General features: G+C 37.8%; 1 non-coding gene across 1 annotated transcript; it reads right to left on the bottom strand.

The window, feature by feature from the left end:
- Positions 1–13,431: 13,431 nt before the first annotated feature.
- On the bottom strand, positions 13,432–13,595 carry LOC141425959 (U1 spliceosomal RNA). The gene has a single exon (XR_012451085.1). It is a non-coding gene; the product is annotated as a U1 spliceosomal RNA (small nuclear RNA).
- Positions 13,596–19,903: the final 6,308 nt, after the last annotated feature.

A 19,903-nucleotide genomic window follows, 5' to 3' on the forward strand; every position in this document is an offset into this window, starting at 1 on the left:
CTCCTAAAATGAGATTAAAGTAGTTCTCACTGAAAATTGAGAAATGACACTAAAGTAAACTAGGAAAAGTGACTAAAAATTACATTATCTAATATCAAGATATCATCTTACTTGTAGATAAACAGAAAACACTCTAGCAAGCAAACTCGATAACACAATTTGATAGCTTATGCTGAAATTCCTTGCAGCCAGAGTTAAAAAAAAACCAAACTAATATTTGATCATTTTAATTTTCAAATGCTCTGACACCTCTCTGCACCTTTGGAGTCAGTTGTAAACTAATGAATCTGGAATTGATCAATTCATATTTCCTTCCTGAGTACCTTCTTATCAGAGTTTGCCTGAAGCAGTGTATTTACCTTAGAGCACGTCCAGGAAGTCTGCAGCATTTTCTCCTTTGTGACCTAGATTCTCTGATCTGTGTGTCAGTATCCAGCATCCAGTTATGTAGACCATCTCCTTGCACATGCTGTTCATCCTTATTAGTAATGAAGAAAAACAAGTAACTAAAGTCTGATGGGTTCTATTCTCCAAAGGACACTTGAAGGAAATATTTGATTTATGGTATTTTTTGACATTGAATACTGCTATGGTCTGAATGTTTGTGTCCCCTCGAGAGTCATATGTTGAAATCCTAATTCTCAAGGTGACAGTAGTAGGGTGTGAGGCTTTGGGGAGATGATTAAGGATTCTGGAGGAACAATCATGAATGGGATTAATGCTCTTACCAAAGAGGCCAGAGAGAGACCTTTCACTTCTTTTGCCATGTGAAAACACAGCAAGAAATTCTTATCTTGGAACCAGGAAGTAGGGCTTCACCAGACACTGAACTTGCCTAGCCTCTGGCGCTGTGAAAAGTAAATTTCTGTAGTTTAGAAACCACCCAGTCTATAGTGTTTTGTTGTAGCAACCCAAGTTGAGTCCTATATATAAAATTTGAGTAACAAACATTTTTTGGTTATTTCTCTCTCCATTCTCTGTAGAATACTAGACTATTCCAAACTCCCAGTCCTAAAATAAATGTGGGGTTTTCAGAGAGTGCTCATGAGTACTGGAGCACTAAATCAGTTATCACCCACTGCTCTTGCCAGGTACACCGTCACTACCACTAGGAACCATGGGAAAGAGTTGTCTTCTGCAATACATGACAGGTTCTGATGGGGCACAGGGCCTCTCATGGTGTCAAAACACATGAACGCAAGAGAGGCAGTGGAGAAGAATTTCTCCTCTTCTATTCATGGCATGCACTGATAAAAGAAGTCAAGCACTACTGCTTTGTACAGAGTCTTAGTTAAACTAATTCTTTTTTGGTTGTTACTCTTCCTGCTTTCTTTCACACCACTTTGGCTTCATAGGATTTAAACATTCCTCAGCTGTTATTCTGGTCAAAAGGCAAGGTTAAAGGGCATTGATATTGTACTTTCATGCCCAAACTTTGTTCCTTGGTCAAGTTGTCTTGACAAACTTCCTTCTTCCTGTGTTGTGACCTTTCTCAGGTGTCTTCTAGGCCCCCCATTCAAATAAATGCCTGTTGGCTTAGCCCTGTTATTTCTCCAAGAACCCCTGGGTATGTTTGAGTTTACAGTTAGGTTCTCGCGGCAGCTCCTGCCATACTGAAATACAAGGAAGTCACCTGGCACATATGAAAATGCAAGCTCTTCAAAGGGCAACATTATTTAAAGTGTATTGTTTTATGCATATGTGCAGAATCTTAGCACAAGCGGGAATACTAGATTTTGGATGAGTCAGTATAGATAAAATACGTGTGACTAAACATTAAGCTTAGAGAGCATTGGGGTATCATTTGTTGGTAAAACTCAAGAAAAGTATAGAATTGTGCCCTTAGGTGAAATAGGATTGTGTCCCTGAGCTAAGGGGTTGTTTTTATGCCTTGACTTCCTGGGAACATTTTATTTACCCCACAGCAGTGTCTTTAAGAGTTTTTGAGTGTGACTGTTAGTAATAAACAGATTTTTACAAAATAACCCATTCACAAATATGTGTATTTACATTCATACAGAAATAAAACTAATCTCATAAATAATACCATCTTTATATGTAATTTAATCTGAAATTTTTTCTGTAGCTTATTTTCCCCCCTCCCTCTCTTTCTCCTCCCCCCCTTAATAGTTGATCTCACCCTTTGATGCTTTGTAACTGCTGTCTAAGGACTAAAGCCCAGGAAAGGCCATTAGATTTCAAAAAACCCCAAAGCAGGTTGATCCATTGTTGGAATTCTGAGAAACTGATGTTGACTTCCAAAAACCCAGAAAAAGTCCACCACAGAAGAGACTGCCTTCCTTCTGATGCCAGCCCCATTTCAGAAGCTTGAGTTTTCTGCCAGGCAGAATGGTGGCTTTTCAGAAGAGTCTTCATTTAGCAAAACATTGCTGAGGGAGAATGCAGGGATTGGACAGTGGAAAGTGAGATGGGTGATAAGTGTAAACCCAACCACTCAACCTTATTAACATTTGTACTGGCCCTCACCTTCAAAAGCATGGGCAGTACCAACAAAGATGCCTTTGTTCTGCCTGAAAAAAGGAGCAAAAACGCCTTTTGTTGACTATTTTCTCTCTGTTGTAGATGGTGGGAAAGGGATGGGAGAAGAGAGAAGGCCACTAAAAAAAGTCTCCTAAATGAGTTTTCCATCCATGAATTTCTGGGATCCTATAGTTTGCTTTGTTTTTCCACACACAAGAAGAGAGGAAGTTAAGGGACTCTCATCATTTTGAACTTTGAATAATATAATCCTCTCCATCTTATTTTCTTCCCAGTAACCTGAACCAATATTTATTAAAATCAGTCTGTGTTGGACTGGGTGTTCTTTTTATTGCCCTACTGAGTCTCCTGGGGCACTTAATGAACCCTGTTTCCATCCAGGTTCCAGAACAGAGGGGAGAAGGGAGGGATTTTCTGCTTGTGAGGCCAGGGTGTTCCACGCCCATTCTTTCTGACTGAGGGGAGGAATTAGGATTATCACTTTATAGTTACCTAATGCCGTTATTTGAAATACTGTCTGCAGCTCTCTAACAGAGTGCATCGTTCTTTCTATTGTTCTTACAGAGAGCTCCTTCCCAAACTGGTATTTCTCAGATTTAAATGTAAGAAAAGGGAGATTGTGACTCTGTGTTCATGCACTGATATGGAAATACAGGAAAGTCATTAAACCAGTACAAAGATGACCATAAAATAAAAATTATTGCTCAGGTCTGCTAAAAAGCACACATTTATTCCCATTGAGTTATTGAGTGTTGTCGGTTCCTGGCTTCTTGGGGTAACACAGGTGGTAATGCTGAGAACATCACCTTGGAAAACACATTTTAAGGTGTGTCCCTTTTCTACAAGATAAAGGACAAATGTATGAGAGTGTTGTTTTGGTGTCAATGCTCAGATTAGACTCGTCACAAATTCAACACATAGCAAGGCAGAAATTGTGTATATATACATTTATCTCAATAAATGGTATCTGTACCTCCTTTTCTTCACTGCCAAGGCTGCTTTAGTATGAGTTTCCCACTGACCATGCGGCACATGGAGGAGTCCATACTGAGGTTCACATTTGGTAGCTGGCATGGTGACTATGTGGTGCCTGGACTCCACATCATGAAGTTTCCCGGGGCCAGGAGGAGCACTAGAACAGACATCTCTGGATTTCCTGGAAATGTCTAGTACTGGGATTTGAACTCATGCTTGCTAGGCAGGCACTCTACCCCTTGAGCCATTGTGCCAGCCCTCTTTGCACACTCTTGCGTTCATGAAATGCAAAAGGGCCATGGTAAGTATTAATGCTGTGCTCAGCAACTCCTATAATGTGTATACTTGGTACCACCAAAGCCATTCCTTCCCTGAGACTCAAATGGATACCTTGCAAAAGGAGACCTGTTAGGACACTGGGGGACCATTCTGAAAGTTACTGCTTCAGTGTGCTAAATGGTAGCCTAGGGCCAAGCACAGATTTCATGCTGGTTCCTAAACTACCTGGTGAAAACCCAGGGAGCAGCTTAGGTGAGAAGCTGTTTCATTTAACAGAACAGACTCAGTTTGAAATGATAAGGCAATAGCTTTTTTGCTTTAATAAACCCACCTGTTTCTAAGTATTTGAAAACAGTTTCTCAGTCACCCACACATTACCATGAGGGTCTAAAAAAAAAAGATATTCCTATTTTATCTTAGAAATAGCAGATTGCTGGTAAGTGACTTTGACAGCAGTCACAGAACAAAACAAGGGTCTTGTGAAAACCCCTTCTGCTTGGCTTCCCAGATTTGTCTCCAATTCACCCTTGTACCAATCCTGTCTCACAGTCACACTAAGATGATTCCTGCCCAGTGTCCCAACCACTATTCTTCTTTACATTCCAGCCTGTCATTCAGACTATTTTCCCTCACTCTGATGTATTTGTACAAACACTGCCAATCCTTTAAGGCTCAAATCAAATTCTACTTCCTCATTCAATATTTTCAACTTGGAAATTCACCTTTCTTCTGGTGTTATGCTATTCAGTTGAAATTTATATTTACTTCTTCTTTATGTTTTATCTCTCTAAGTACAAGGATAGCTTCTTAAAGGCAAAGACTAATGCAGCTTCTTAAAGAAAAGGCTGAAGTGTAAAACATCTCTTTATTAGCACCAGGCACACAGCAGAGCTCTGTTTATGGTAGCTTCCCAAGGGACATGTATTGACTCCTCCCCAAATTAATATTTCATGGAAATTTACATACTCCAGATCTAGATAGGAGTGAATGCTTAGGGAGCTCAGATCTATCCAACACTCAGGATCTATTACATAGCCCTGCTTTCCTTACTTACTGCTCATAAGAAGTGGTTCCACGTTGGCTATTACCCTCCTCAGGGTTTGGCCAGGCCAGTCAAAAGGCAGAGGGACGTCCAAACGAGCAGATTAATGAGCAATCAGGGAGGAAGTTGTTGATTTTCATACAAGTTCTTCGAAAGTGTCTGTCTACAATGTGATGAAAAGGCCTGGATCTGGGGCCAGAGGGTGAGAGTGGCTCCACATGTCTCCTACCTCCTGCTGCTGGAGGCCTGGAGAACAATGCAGAGTCGGAGAGGCAGTGGCACGTGGGAGGCAGCTGACTCCAGCTGACTGAAAATAGGCCATTTGTCCTGTTCAAAGCTAATGTGTTCAGGGCTCACACAGTTGGGGCTGCAGAGTGGGGCAGGGAGGCAGTTGCATTTATGTATGCATGTTTGGGACAGGCATCCTTCTTTCTTTGCTTTTAATCAGCTTTCTCCACTCAATAAATTACCAATAAGAATAGCCTATGATCTCACCAGCTTTTCTAGCTGGCAAAGATGTAAGTGCTATGGCTTTGTCAGCCTGGGAGAAAAAAACTTGGATTCAAGTTCTAGAACTAGGTAGAGCCCCTCCAGCTATTTCTCAGCCCAAGAAAAAAAGGTGATCAAAAGAGTTCATAGCTCAAACTTCATTATATGAAATTATAAGGTTATAGCTGGATATTCTAATTGCCTGATTTTTTTTACTCAAAAAATATTACTGAATATGTATTCTTAAGGCTTAGAAATATCAAGTTGTCTAATGGTGATGTTTGGAGCCACAATAATCTGTACACAGTTGGGCCACTAGAGGAAGGTTAAATAAACCACTTTCGGTTTCTTTGTATAAACAATGCCAGAGCAAGTGAATGTGCTTGTGAGAACTGAGAATTCAGTCAGTAAGTGCTTGAGACAGGATTTGAACCCAGAGTATCTGATTGGAAAGTATAGACATTATTTCAGATGGGCTCCTTTTGGTATAAAAGTTGCTTATTTAATGGAATTATTTTCTTTATCAAATTTTTATTAAGAAACTGCTATGTTCTAGCTACTATGTTATCAGTTGAAAACATGAAGAAAGCTAAGAGGAGATATCTCCCCTTAAAGTCCATCTAAAGCCTTAAGAAAGGAAATCATTATTTGAATCGAGACCAACTGCTAGTAGAGGAGAACAATAGTCTTTGAGCCTTTATTTTTTTTAAGACATGTATTAGAAAGGAATAATGCCAGATAAAAAGTCACCTCCAAATCTTAGTAGATTAGTATAAAAATTTTTTATGCTACAACAATCCAAATTGTCCTCAACGACATTCTTATTTGGGCAACTCTTCAAATAGGACTCATGCTGATTCCATTGTGTGTTTCCACAGTATTCCCATACCCGTCCCAAGGGCCTCATCCTGCCCACTCAGAAAAGATGTTGAACTATGGAGAATTATGCATGAGAGCATTTTATGGGCCAGTTTTGAATGTAGCATATGTCATGTAAACTCACAGTCTATTGATTAGAACTCAATGACATGGCCATGCTTGTATTTAGTGGTGACCTGTATTGTAGCCTCACTATGTGCCCAGAAAGAAGAGGAGATGCCTGTAGTGATTAGTTAGAAATCGTATGACTTATCCCTACACCATCAGCTTTCCAATTGATTGAATTTCTGAGCCATACTACTATGTTCTTTAAAAACATATGTAACTTCTAAAATTCAGGAATACTGTATAAGTAGCCCATTACATATGGAAACAGAATAAGGTAAGTGGAAGGAGGAGCCTGATTCTGCCTACATTTCATTTCTGCTGATCAATGAAGAACTGGCATTATATCAGGAACAGGAAGAGCATGTTAGCAGAGCTCTACTTGTTTTCTCTGGGGCATACTTTTATTGTAAATTAATTTTACAGTGAGGGTTTATTATATTATTTCCATGCATGCATGTATTATACTTTAAATAAATTCACACCTTTTAATACTTTTTCTCATCCCTCCCTCTGTTTAACAATTTCAAGTGGATTTCATTATGCTATTTTCATGCATATATCCGCACACACACACACACACACACACACACACATATATATATATATATATACAAATACGTGTGTATTTTGATGATATTCATCCCCCATCACCCTCTCCTTTCCCATCCCCTCTCCTGCTGTTCCCCTTCACTTAACAGTATCCCTTTTGCAATCATGGCATTACTATTATTATTATTACTGTTGTATTATATTATTGCAAGTCTAGATTCTACCATATGAGAAAACATGTGATATTTGTCTTTTTGAGCTTAGAGAATCTTGCTAAACATAATGATCTCAAATTCCATCCATTTTCCTGCAAATGACATAATTTCATTCATCTTTATGGCTAATACTCCATTGGACAGTTTTTAATCTATCATTAGCTTTTGGACACCTAGACTGATTCCAAATCTTGGCTATTGTGAATAGTGGTGCTGTAAACATGGGTTTGAAGGTATCTCAACCGTTATATTCTTTGTGATGTATGCCCAAGGGCGATATTGCAGGATCATATGGTACTTGCATCCATAGATTTTTGAGGAATTCTCCATAGTGATTTCCATAGAGGCTGTACTAATTTAATTCCCACCAACCCTGTATGAGGGTTCCTTTTTCCCTCCATCATTGGCACCACTTGTTGCTGTTTGTTTTCTTGATGATAACCATTCTGACTGTGGTGAACAGAATCTTGGTGTTGCTTTGCTCTTCATTTCCTTTTTGGGTAAGGATGTAGGACATTTCTTCATGTATTTATTAGCTGTTTGTACTTCATTTCATTTGTGTTTTTGGTATCTAATTTCTTTTGCATCAGAGCTCCAGCTTAATTCTTTTCACTTACTATCTGGATACTGACAACTGTCCAAAAAAAGATGAATTAAAATTCAGTTATTTGCACATAATTCCATCTACTTTCAGCTGTTCTAAAACTTTATACTACATGTGTATTATTGAAGGTATAAAGGAGGATGCAAGAGGATTCATATTTGATGTTTATTAGACAGCAGTCACTGTTTCAGATCCTTTCCATGTTACCACTTTTCATTCTATAAGGAATCATGGTTATGCTCTTTTAAGAAATAGCACTTATCGAGTTTGAGTAATGAATCTAATGTCACATGCTCACAAAAGGCATTCAGGATGAAAGTTGTTATGTCTGATTTTCAAACATTTATTCACCCATTCAGAGACTGAATGTTCTCAATCTGAGTAGGTACTTTGATGGGAAAATAACTCAAAATATTTTAGTTCATAAAATTGAAATATTCAGGTAATTTCTGCCATTCTGACTAACTCTATCTAGACAGATATTAAATGGTTATGGTGAAAACTTATCTGGAAGTAAGAGATCACAGCAATTGTCTCAGGAAGCATCCCATCGCAGGTTATTCTCATTCTTTCTGTAAATATTTATTGAACGAGTCTTATATGTGAGTCATTCACAGGCTCAACATTAATGGTTAAGCCATGACTTCTCTCTTAAATAGATACCCTCCACAAACCTACACCTCAAAGCAGGTTTAGGTGTTTCTCCCAAGAGCAGATCTATACTTCCTCTGTCATATAGGTGGTGGCCAACTACAATGATTGCACTTAGGATTCTCCAACATTACAATTGTGTGAAAGGTACACATTCAGTAGAAATCCTACTGTGAATTTGATCTTTGCTTAAAGCAGTCACATTCTTCACAAAACTGGGCAGTAGCAGCTAAGAGCATCTTCCAGTCAGACACAAAATCATGGGGGTATGCAACCTCTCCTTTGTAGTGTCCTGTGCTCCTAACCTGTGATGTTCAACAGGTTAGGTGTATTAAATGCATTTCTAATGTGATAGTTTCAACTTATGACTTACAAGATCTAATCCCACTGTGAATTGAGGAGTAGCTGTACTTGTTTTGCTTATTTTTTAATTGCCGTTTCATTTGTCTATACCCCACCTTCTGAGTTCATGGATTGCATGCTTTACTCATGGTGGCTCTTGACACATGGGATTCAGAAAATGCATCCTCTAAGAAATAAATAAATGAATGCGTGGACAGATACATTTCAAGAGAAAATAATAAGAGACAATACATTTAGTTATGAACTTCTACAGTGAAGTGAAGGAACTAACAGAAATTCATAAGGAAATTCTCATGTTGGGAGTGGAGGAACAAGCCAAGTGCCAGTTTGTGCTAAAAACTATGGATTTATGTATGTGCCTGACCTGGCTGAAGTACAAACTTGGTTGAAACCAATGACTACTTAACAAGAGAAACTTGTTTTTCAATTTATTTAAGCTCAGACACACTCTATTTTCTATCAGAGAGCATAGTGAAAAGCCACGAGACAGCTTTATTTTGTGGGCCTTAGATAAAGGAGGATTAAAATATTTCCAGTAATGAATTCTAGTGAATTTGGTAACCATTTGGGAATGGATTAGTACTCTGTCATAAAGTAAATATTCATAGCCACTGATAAATACAATATATAATTGTTTAGCTCTTCATTATTGATATTGCCTGCAGCACAATTGGGTAAACACTCAAGGAATATGCTTCGTTTCCTGGTTAGATGTAAATCTGGGTTTACATATGATGGGGAGTAAGTGAGTATGCTGGCAGAAAACCAAGTTAAAATGGTGATAGTTTGGGAAAATAATAATCTGCTAGAGTTTTAGGGTAAAGGAAATTTAGCTTTTCTTGGAATTCTAAGGAAAACGGCATTTTATTTCAGTAGATCCTCAAAGATTTCACTCACAAAATCAAATTCAGGTTGAGTGAAGATCAGGAAAGTGCCTCACACTCAGAATCAGGAAAACTTGTTCTAGATTTGCCTCTGGAGATGAAATCTTTGTCAAATCATTCGATATCTGTGAGACTCAGTTTCTGTTTCCTCATCTGAAAGGTGAGAATTTTAAATAGGAATATTAGGTATTGTAGGAAATTCCTTAGAGCCTTAAAATCTATCAAGATCTCAAAGCCTGTGATTTAACTTTTATTTCACTTGACTCACAATGCACTCTTTAGAATGGTGTAGCTGTGAATGCTATGACTCTTACCATTGGTGTCCGAGTGTTCAACATTAGAATCCTGCAAATAGAATCTAAACAGAGAGCAGGCCCTAAGATTAATAGGTGAGAGTCCTCAGTGTTGTCACTGGAATATATCGAGAGAAATGGCCTTCAATGATCTACCAACTTCGAGGCCCAGGGTCTGATGCTAGCAGGAGGCCATAATAGAAGATGACGTTATATGTGCTTTTATCCAGCAAAGAGGGGTGCAATGTGTGCTCCTGTATCAGTTTTTGTAAGGTTGCTGTAACAAATTGCCACAAACATTACCTTAAACAATAAAAATATAATATCTTACTATTCTGAGAGTCATGAGATCCATAATGGCATCTGGACAAGTACCAAGTGACTTGGAGGGTACATTCTTTTCTGGAGCTCAAGAATTGACTCTACTTCCTTGCCTTTCCAGCTTCTAAAGGCCACTCAAATTCCTTGGCTTGTTGTCCACTTCCTACATCTTCAAAGTCAGTCCATGATGCATCTCTTTGAACAGTCTTCTGTAGTCACATTCCCCTGGTCTACTTTTAAGGACTGTTGTGATCACATTAAACCTCATCAGATAATACAAAAAAATCTCTCATTTAAAGTCAGTTGATTAGCAACCTTCATTTCATTTTCAATGTTAACTCACCTTAGTGATATATTTAACAAACTCTGGGGATTAGGACAAAGATGTGTCTGGGGGTCTTTGCCGCCTGCCATCCTGGTTAAGATGAATCTAGAGGGTATAAATACCAGACTGATAAGGTCATGCTTGATGTGCTTCAGAGCCATGACCCATCTCTACTACAGTGTTTGGATGGTACAGAAAAACAAAACAAAGTTTTTTAAAAATTAGACTTGGGAGTCAAAAATAATTAGTTTGAATTCTTGGGAAAATTATTTAGCATTTTATAATTGAAAATAGGGCTAATAATACATGTCTTTCAGGATTATCATATGGATTAAACTGCATGATAAGTCAAGTCTGGTTTCCTGATTTTATCTATAACAGTCAATGGAATCTAAATGCTGATACTGTTTTTTCATTATGTTTTTATTCAATTCGTTAATTCATTTGTTATTCAAGACTAACACTGATAAAATATGCTTGACAATTCACATGTTATTTGTTATAAAGCCTTATATAGGTTCATTTTTTATGTGTAAGAGAAATAAGCAAGCTTTTATTTATCCTTATGAAGCAGGGCACACTCTGAGCACACAGTCCATCACAACTTTTCAATGAAAAAAAGTGTTTACCAGTTTGAGAAATAGCTATACGACACTTTGTGAAGGTTCGCTAAGGCTATTATAAATCATGTTTGTGGCAAGAGTATATGTTGTAATAAAAGTCAAGCTTCTCACCCAAAATCTAACTTCATTCCCATAAACAGCACTAACTTTAGACCAAGACGAGGGATGCAAAATACCTTAGCAGCTTTGGACTGTTCAGCATGCCCCTCCAGGAGAGCCAAGGACTTCTGCGACACTTTTCATCTCTCTTCTAACAAACAGAATAATTATTTAAGGAACATAACACAATGAGCAAATAAACGATGAGAACTTTTCCAACTCTCATTCTTGACTCTATTGCGACATAAACTACTCATGTTTGGTCCGTTATCCAATTAGTATTTTATTTAAAAAAATAGTCATTTTTCTTCTTGCCTGCTCCTAAACAGACAACCTGGTTTGTTGTTGATGTTACTTAATATACCAATACAGGTGTCTTAGATTGGCAGTGGTACAATGTCTATTGTGACAGCCAGTCACAACTACCCAAGGAAAAGAAGGGCAGTGCTGGGTCAAGGTCTAGAACAAGACATATGGTGAATAAGAATACAGGGCAACTCCCATCTTTGGAAGATGTTTTGGCTGTGACTAACTGTATTGAATCCTCTATGCCTTACTCTCTTAGCTATTTTGAAGCTTTTTTGCTTTTAAGTTACTGTTAGTTATAATGTTTATAAATACATCCGTCAAAAGGTAATGATGAAAACTGATCATTTTCCTGCTAATAATCAACCTAGGTCCCTTCAATTGTTTCACTAGATAACATAGAACTAACCCAAAGGGAAAAAAAAGGGTTGTTTTGGACAGGTTATTGTTCTATTTCCTTTTCTCAAATCCACAAATTAGTAAATATATTAGAAAGCTACCATGTGCAATGTATGGTAAAACAGACCATAAAAACCATAAAGTGATCTAAGACCAGGCTTTACCTTCAGGGAATTTACTAAGCTCTTTTATCGTTTTGCTAATATGGTGAACATTTTTCAGAACTGATGATGGTTTTTAGAAAGGTACATCACTATGGACTACAGATTTGAGAGTAAAATCAAGCTGAACTAAAGGAAATATTACTTTATTTTGATGAAAATTTATGTTTTTTAATTTAATTTTAAATGTCTGTAAGTTTCTAAGTGGTTGAAAATTTTAATGTATACATAGTGTGTCTATAGCATGTTTGAGTGGAACAAAATCAACATATATAGACTGAGAACTGAGACTTCACATTTATTGTGTTGAAGAATTCATTTGGGGTCATAATCCCAGTTAAACAGGAGGTGCAAATCAGAGGATAATGGTCTGAGGTCAATACAGGCAAAAAGTTAGTGAAAACTTACCAAAAAGAAGCAAGCCGGGGATGGTGGCGCACATGTCTGGAAAATCCCTGCTACTCAGGAGGTAGAAGAGGATCATTGTCTGAGACCAGCCCCAGGCAAAAGTGTGAAACCATACCTGAAAAATAAAGGAAAGCAAAAAGGATCAGGGCATGGTTCAAGTGGTAGAGCACTTGCCTAGCAAGTTCAAAGCCCCAAGTTCAAACCCCAGTACCACCAATAGGATAAGAAAAAATAAAATAATAAAATAAATGACATAAAATAAAATAAGCAGAACTCATTTGGATGTATGTTGAAGAAGTTTTAATGCCATCTCCAGAAGGAAGGATAAAGGTGATTTGGGTCCATTTTTAAAAAATGACCTGTAGAGTTAGATTGTTGCTAAAAAGTAAACACTTTTATCTAATACTAAAAAATGTAGGTTACACATATGAACATATTTTCAGGTAAATCAAATGTCAGCACAGTTCTTTGGGAATATTCTACCTAAATCATCGTTAATAACGCACAGTATGGATCAACCTAATACCACATACTAGTCTGGCTCACCGTAGACCCTGGCATACCAACTTAGGTGATCATGAGATAAGACAGACAAAATACCATGCTTGAATTATTTCCCTTATGTATTGTATTCTGTGTTAGTAATACTTACTACTAGTGCAAGGTGACTCGTTCATTTTATAGTACTAATTGGATCACGGAATCTCACCGTGGGAAAGAACAAACTTGACCATTTAGTTGTTCACTAAAGACCAGGAGCATCCATGTGCTTCTGTTCTCTTTGGTTAAGTCTTTAATTATGCAGGCAAACTGAAAACCCCACGGTGAGTCACAGCTCAGCACAGACTCCTTTCGAAACTGCCTCTCCAGAAATTACTTGAATGATAACGCAAAATTTCTTCCACTGATAATTTATTCCCTGTTCAATTCTTTTTTTTTTTTTTTTTTTTTTTTTTTTTTAGGGGAGAGCGCGAACGCAGTCCCCCACTACCACAAATTATGCAGTCGAGTTTCCCACATTTGGGGAAATCGCAGGGATCAGCACATCCGGAGTGCAATGGATAAGCCTCGCCCTGGGAAAACCACCTTCGTGATCATGGTATCTCCCCTGCCAGGTAAGTATGTTCAATTCTTTTAAGAATGTATTTTGAGCCTTTCAAAAATGTGTAAGATGAAAAGAAAGGAAAAGAGAAAAAAAATCAACTCAGGATGTTAGTAGATTCTGGATGCTATCTCTTGTTCTTTTAGTAGTGCAGGTGTTACTTATGTGTGTGCCTTCAACATGACTCTTGTCTCACTGAACCCTGTGCTACTTCAATGAAACATGCCCTTTCTGTTTGCTTTGATTGGATTCATGTATTTATCTTCCTGGACTGTTCTGCATCAGGATTTATCCTTATGCATATATCTAGGATCATGATCCAGTATGGCAAGAAAAATCCACATTCCAGCCAAACCAAGTTTCTCAATCTGCGTTCCACATGCAGTGAACTTTGAGGTCCCATTGATATTTCACAACTCCAAAGAAGATTAGGAAATATTCTACCTAAGAGTTACTTTTGTTCATGGAAAAATTATGGAGCTTTTGTTCATCTTGTTCTCTCAAAGTTTTTCAGAACGTATTAAGAGAGGTAAGATTTGGCAAGAACAGATAGAGTTATGCAGTTAGTGTTTATTGAGAAATAATAATGATTTTGCATCTTATAATAACTACCTTGCATAGTCCCTTCTTGTCTGGTTCTTCAACTTGGTAATAAAATGTTTTTAGTTTGCTGTACTTTGGGGGATGTGGTGAAAAAATGAAATGGGGAAGAAAACCCTTATCTGTGTTCTCAAGGAACGTTCAATTATGGAAATTCCCAACTGTGATATTTTTGCTATAAATACATAGATCAATGTAATCTTAAACCTGTTTCAAATTCATTTGGGTACCTGTATAGCAGCACAACTGGGCCAGATCCCACTGGGGAGAAATTGAAAATCTTTTTGTAAGCACGTTTACTCAAAATGGTGTTTTTCTTTGTTCACTTTTATTGTTTTTACTTTTCTTCACAAGAAGTTGGTTGTCATACAGGAGGCCCTTTTCTCTAATGATTCATAGATTATTCCAAACCAAACTTTGACCTCCTATAAGACTTTGGCAAATTTCATTTTCAACTGCAGTCATTGCTTTGTGAATCACTAGTACCAATTTGTCTTTCTTTCTTTCTTTTTTTCCTCATTGAACAATAAAGGAAACAGTTAGAGGTTTAACAACCAAGACATAAATAAAAAAAAACAGCTCCAAAGCAGAATGCTGTGTGGCTGTTAAGCGATCAGCTCCTTTCAGATCCTCCACAAGGATTAAGAACTAAATGAATCTTTTCAACTTCATTCATCTCCTTTGAACCAAAACGACAATCATACTGGGAAGCCCCCCCACCATCCCTTGAGTCAATTAAAGATCCTGTTACTAGAGTTATTTTAAATGGGTGTGTATAAAGCACAAGGGGACAGATTGTAGGACATAATCCTCAACTGACAGAGGGGAATGTACTAAAAGTCCCCCAGAGATCACCCATCTTGGTTTTTGTGAGGCACATGGTTTCAGAAATGGACAAACCAATTTGAATAAGATAAGAAAAGCCAAGCTTTTTCTACCCTTCCCCCAAATCCTCAGCCACCTCACAAGCTGAACCTTTCAAATACACTTAGTGCTGAGGCAATTTGACATGGGTGGTAGATTAACACACTCACACAATACAAACAGGGATGGCACCTCCCTATTGACGCTGAGTTTACACATCAGCTGCTGCACAGTAGGCCAAAAGCCAGCTTGGAAAGACCAGAATCATATCCTTGACTGTGTCTTTATCTTGGTATCTTGTTGCTGAGCAGGGACTCTAGGACAAGAATGTTCCATAGCTGCAAATGTTCTTGAAAAATCCTGAGACTGGCTAGGTATATGTGTGTGTGTGTGTGTGTGTGTGTGTGTGTGTGCTCATAAATATGAGTTTTGTTTTGTTTGTTTGTTAAGGAAGGGGTAAAAAATAATCTTCAAATATGCTTATCTTACTTTTTACCAAACTGTGGTGTTATTCAGGTGTCATTGGTGAGCTGAAGAAAACGGAGTTTGTAAGAGATTGGGATTCAACCAAACCTAGACATAAAAGCAGAAACTTTGCAGACTTATAATTCCTACATATTCTCTTTGTATTATTGTGTACAACCATGATCAACTTTGCACCTTCACTTTGCTTAGTCTAACACAAAACTTACAGGAGCAAACAAAGAGAAACTGAGTCTCAATTTGTATAATGCTAATTATACAAACATAGTTTCTGTTTATAAAGTGACCACATGGGTAAAAGCAAGGGAATACAAAGCACACACATGACCTAGCAAGACTTTCTTGTTCCTTTTTTCAACCACTCAAAAGAACAATATAGTTAGAAAATGATTTGAGGGCAGGAAATGTGGCTCAGTGGTAGAGCACTTGCCAAGTATGCAGAGGGCTTAGGTTTCATTTCCACCACTATCCCCCCCAAAAAAACCCATTGGGAATAATTTGCTTCCATGGGCTAAGATAAATGTGTGTGCATTTGTTTCTAAATGTTTCATCTACTATAAGTCCAAACAGAACAAGGCCCAACCACCCACTCTGAGATTCACTCAGTCCATTAGGCTGTGTCTCCATTACCTGGCATCTCTTTTTTCCTCTGTATCCCATACTCACTTTCATACCAAAATGAATCTGTCAGAAAAAATAGCACTCCTTAGGGTTACAGTTGTATAAAGTGGAAAATACGGATGTTATGTTCTCTCATTCAGATGTTTTTATTTGGTTCATTTAAGTCCTAGACAATTTTATTGAAATCATGTTATTTTTATTTTGAATGACTTTTAATTTGCTCAGATTTGCCACAAAATACATTGTTTCATCAAGATTTTATAGATATTTTTATAAAATAGAAAGTATTTGTGACCCATTGAGACAAAAGTCAGAATTAATTGATGGATAGCAAAAACATGGAACTGTCACAGTAGTCAAATGCTGAGAGTGCATATTCACAACCTCACTATTTGGTGATTTCAAGTGAAGTTAGAAAAAAGGGTAAAAATAGCTTCTACCCAGGAAATATCTTCTGAAGAAACAGAGATTAAGTTTTGGTCAGGCTACTGATATATCCATTCCCTGAAAAACCCAGATTTCGTGAGAGCGGGTCTTTTCCCAGGAATTCATAAACATTTTTCGGAGATGACAAAACTCAAGTCCAGAAACAGAGCTGATAATCTGGAACCAATATAAATGCTAAAGTCCTCTAATTCTTTTCAAAACATGATGCAAAGCTACCATAAAAATTTTTTCAGCCTTCGGTGTGTGTGTATGGGGAGAGAGGAGCAGCATAAGTAATTCCCTTATGGAACTGTTTTGTTCTGCCCATCTGTATTAACTCATGCTATTGGAGCATACTTCTCAAAGTTCCTAAGCACTGCCTGGTATCTTCTCCTGCCATTTTATTGATTTCTTAGAAGAACCTTTACTTTATCAGAATATTACATTCTTTAGTGTGAGCTCTACCTTTCTTTTTTTCACATTGTTTATACAAACAGAAGAACATCTTGTTGGAAATAATCACGAGGGTTTCCAATGGCTTCTAGCCAACTACAAATAACTTCTGAGGTGTACAAAAGAGGGACAAGGTGATAATTATTTTGCAGCCAACCCAGTAAACTGTATAGTAGCTTTTAAATTGCTTGATAGCAACATTAGAATTCTCAGTGTAAAATATTCTTAGGGATGCTTTTTAACCATTGATTTGTTTGAATAAATGATCAATGAGTAACATAAATTATGCATACCTGTACACTCACTTACCAAAGTGATAATCTAAATATGTATTTCAACTATTTATATATCTAATAATATATTTTTGTGGAGAATATTCATGTATCTTTTAGGTAACCATTCTGATGATCCTCTATATGGCTTAAAAAAAGATCAAATGTTCTATAAAACATTTATCACTTCTTTCTTGTCCTTTCCATGTATTTATTATTGTATACTCCCCATGTAGATTTATAATACATCAGCCTCTTTTTACGTCCTATGTCATTAAATTACCTGGTTTACATAATGTATGAATGCACCTAGCACAGTGCCTTTGCAGAATTGATGCTAAATCAAGTTTTTGTAATTATATCACATTTCTCCTTCTCTTTATTTACTCTCGAAACATTATAGAGAATTTGAGTGGTTAAAAAAATCCATCATCTGTACTCAAGGGTCTCTTCCATGTTTGAAAGCTCTAGGTAAATAAATCTTTGATATCCCATAGTACAAAGTATGACAGAATACCTTCCCAACTGTTGTCTTCATTTTGTGTCCATGGTCAAGCCAGAATGGGAACCATCTTTCCTAAAGCAACAGTCATGTTATGGAAATGTTTTCCTGCTTGGTAAATGGAGCAATACACAAACATTTAGAAACAACAAAACCCCCAGAATATGGAAATTCTATTTATTTTTCATCTTCCTTAATTTCTAATTCCATTGACTTAACTTCAGCACGTGGAACTACCCTCCCATCTTGGGCAGTCAATCATGCCACATGGAGCAGAAGCCCTCAAGCTCAGGATATTGGGTACAGTGAAGAAAATACTATAAACTGTAAATCAAAACTGATGTCTAGGTTTATGAGAATTTTGCCTACAGACACATTTTTATTCCCAAAAGCCTCTTTGCTAAAGCATTTATTATGGATCCTAATTCCTCTTGCAAACTTAGTTAACACTCATGGAACTCTTTTGCATACAGAGCAGGGCAATGCCATCAAAACTGATGTGTCTTTCTGGCAAGGGCATGTTAGGGTGCCGTTGGTTAGAGAGAGCAAGGCGGACAGCTGAGAGCTATGTAATTCCTACAGGAAGCGCAAAGTTGTCCACTCTCTGAATCTCTCTGAGCATCACCTGTCTCTTGACCATCTCCTTAGAGAGACATCCATATGCATTCCTCTATGTTCTTCAACAGGCAACTTCATGACCAGTTTTTAAATAATTAAAAAATTTTCTCTCTTCATATCAGGTTCTTTCAAGCCAGAGTTTATTTAATTCATATTTCTGAATCTTTCTGGCGTGGTTTCTCTGGAAAGTCAACATTCTTGGCCTCCTCTTGCCTCAGCATGTTTAAGTAGAGACGGTACTCTTTCTTGCTTCCTTAAAAGCCCGTGCCAAGTCACTGGGCTTGTATCTTTTTGCTCATCTTCTGGGAGTCCCCCAAAAATAGATGTTCTGATCCTCCCAATTAAAAATGTCCTTGAGGGTTGCGCTGTGACTCAGTGGTAGAGTACAACTTGGCTAGCACCTGTGAGGCCCTGGGTTCAATCCCCAGCATTACAAAAAACAAAAAAAAATCCCTGATCCTTCTTCATCCTTAGCTCCAATAAAGACATGGTTGACTAAGGTGAGTCAACCTCAGGCCAGCTTCTCCCATCTCTTTATGAGCACCTGCCACATCTTGTTGCAACAGACGCTGGTATACAGACATTTCTACATCCTAGCTTTTGACCTACTGATTTCAAGCAAACTCTTACACAACCAACCTGTGAACTGACAGAGGGATATGGAGAACTCCTTGAGAGTTGCTTGAAAATAAATTATGACATGGGCAGGGGGAAAATATTCTTTGGGACGCATAATATTTTTCCAACTTTTAGAAAAGTTTATTTCATCTGTTCTAATGCATCTGTCAACAGAACAGTTCTGAAACCCAAATTACCAACCCTGACATCCACTCACCACCTATCGCCAATATTTACAGTGCTCGTTATTCATGTGGTAGTCATCACATGCTATTAGTTTAGTGTTAGTTTTTCCTTTCTCTCTTTGGAGCTTATCTCTATTAGATCACAGGGTTATATTTCTTATCTCTTTGAGTTACCATTGCAAGTCTGATTCCCCTTGTCTACGTGGCATATGGCAGTACCTTATATACCTGTGACTGTGCTGTGGTCACATGAACCTTGATAGGAAAATCTGGCCTCAGATGAAGCAGTTCAGTGAGAAAAACTGCCAGCTGACTTGTCAGTGGCCCCCTGGGAACACTAACCTGGACGTGATGCATCCAAGAGGGCAAGCCACATCTAGCTTCATGTGTAGCCCTCCCCTGACTCTTTTTGTAGCACTAATTCCTTGATCTTTGACACCAGGAAGTGTCCCAAAGCCTGTGTTCCGAAAAGAACTCTGAAATTTTCAGCAGAAACCACTAAAAAGTGATGAGACATTTGCTTAGATGTATTGGGGGAGAGAGCGAGGAGAAACTCTGAGGATTAAAATAATTCTTGCTAGGCAAGAATTTTACCACTTGAGCCACACCCTCAGCCCTTTTGCTTTTTAGATTGTTTTTTAGATAGTGAGATTCTTACTTCCCAAGTAGCTGGGATTACAGATATGT

The sequence above is a fragment of the Castor canadensis genome, chromosome 8 (assembly GCF_047511655.1).
Source record: "Castor canadensis chromosome 8, mCasCan1.hap1v2, whole genome shotgun sequence".
NCBI lineage: Eukaryota > Metazoa > Chordata > Mammalia > Rodentia > Castoridae > Castor > Castor canadensis.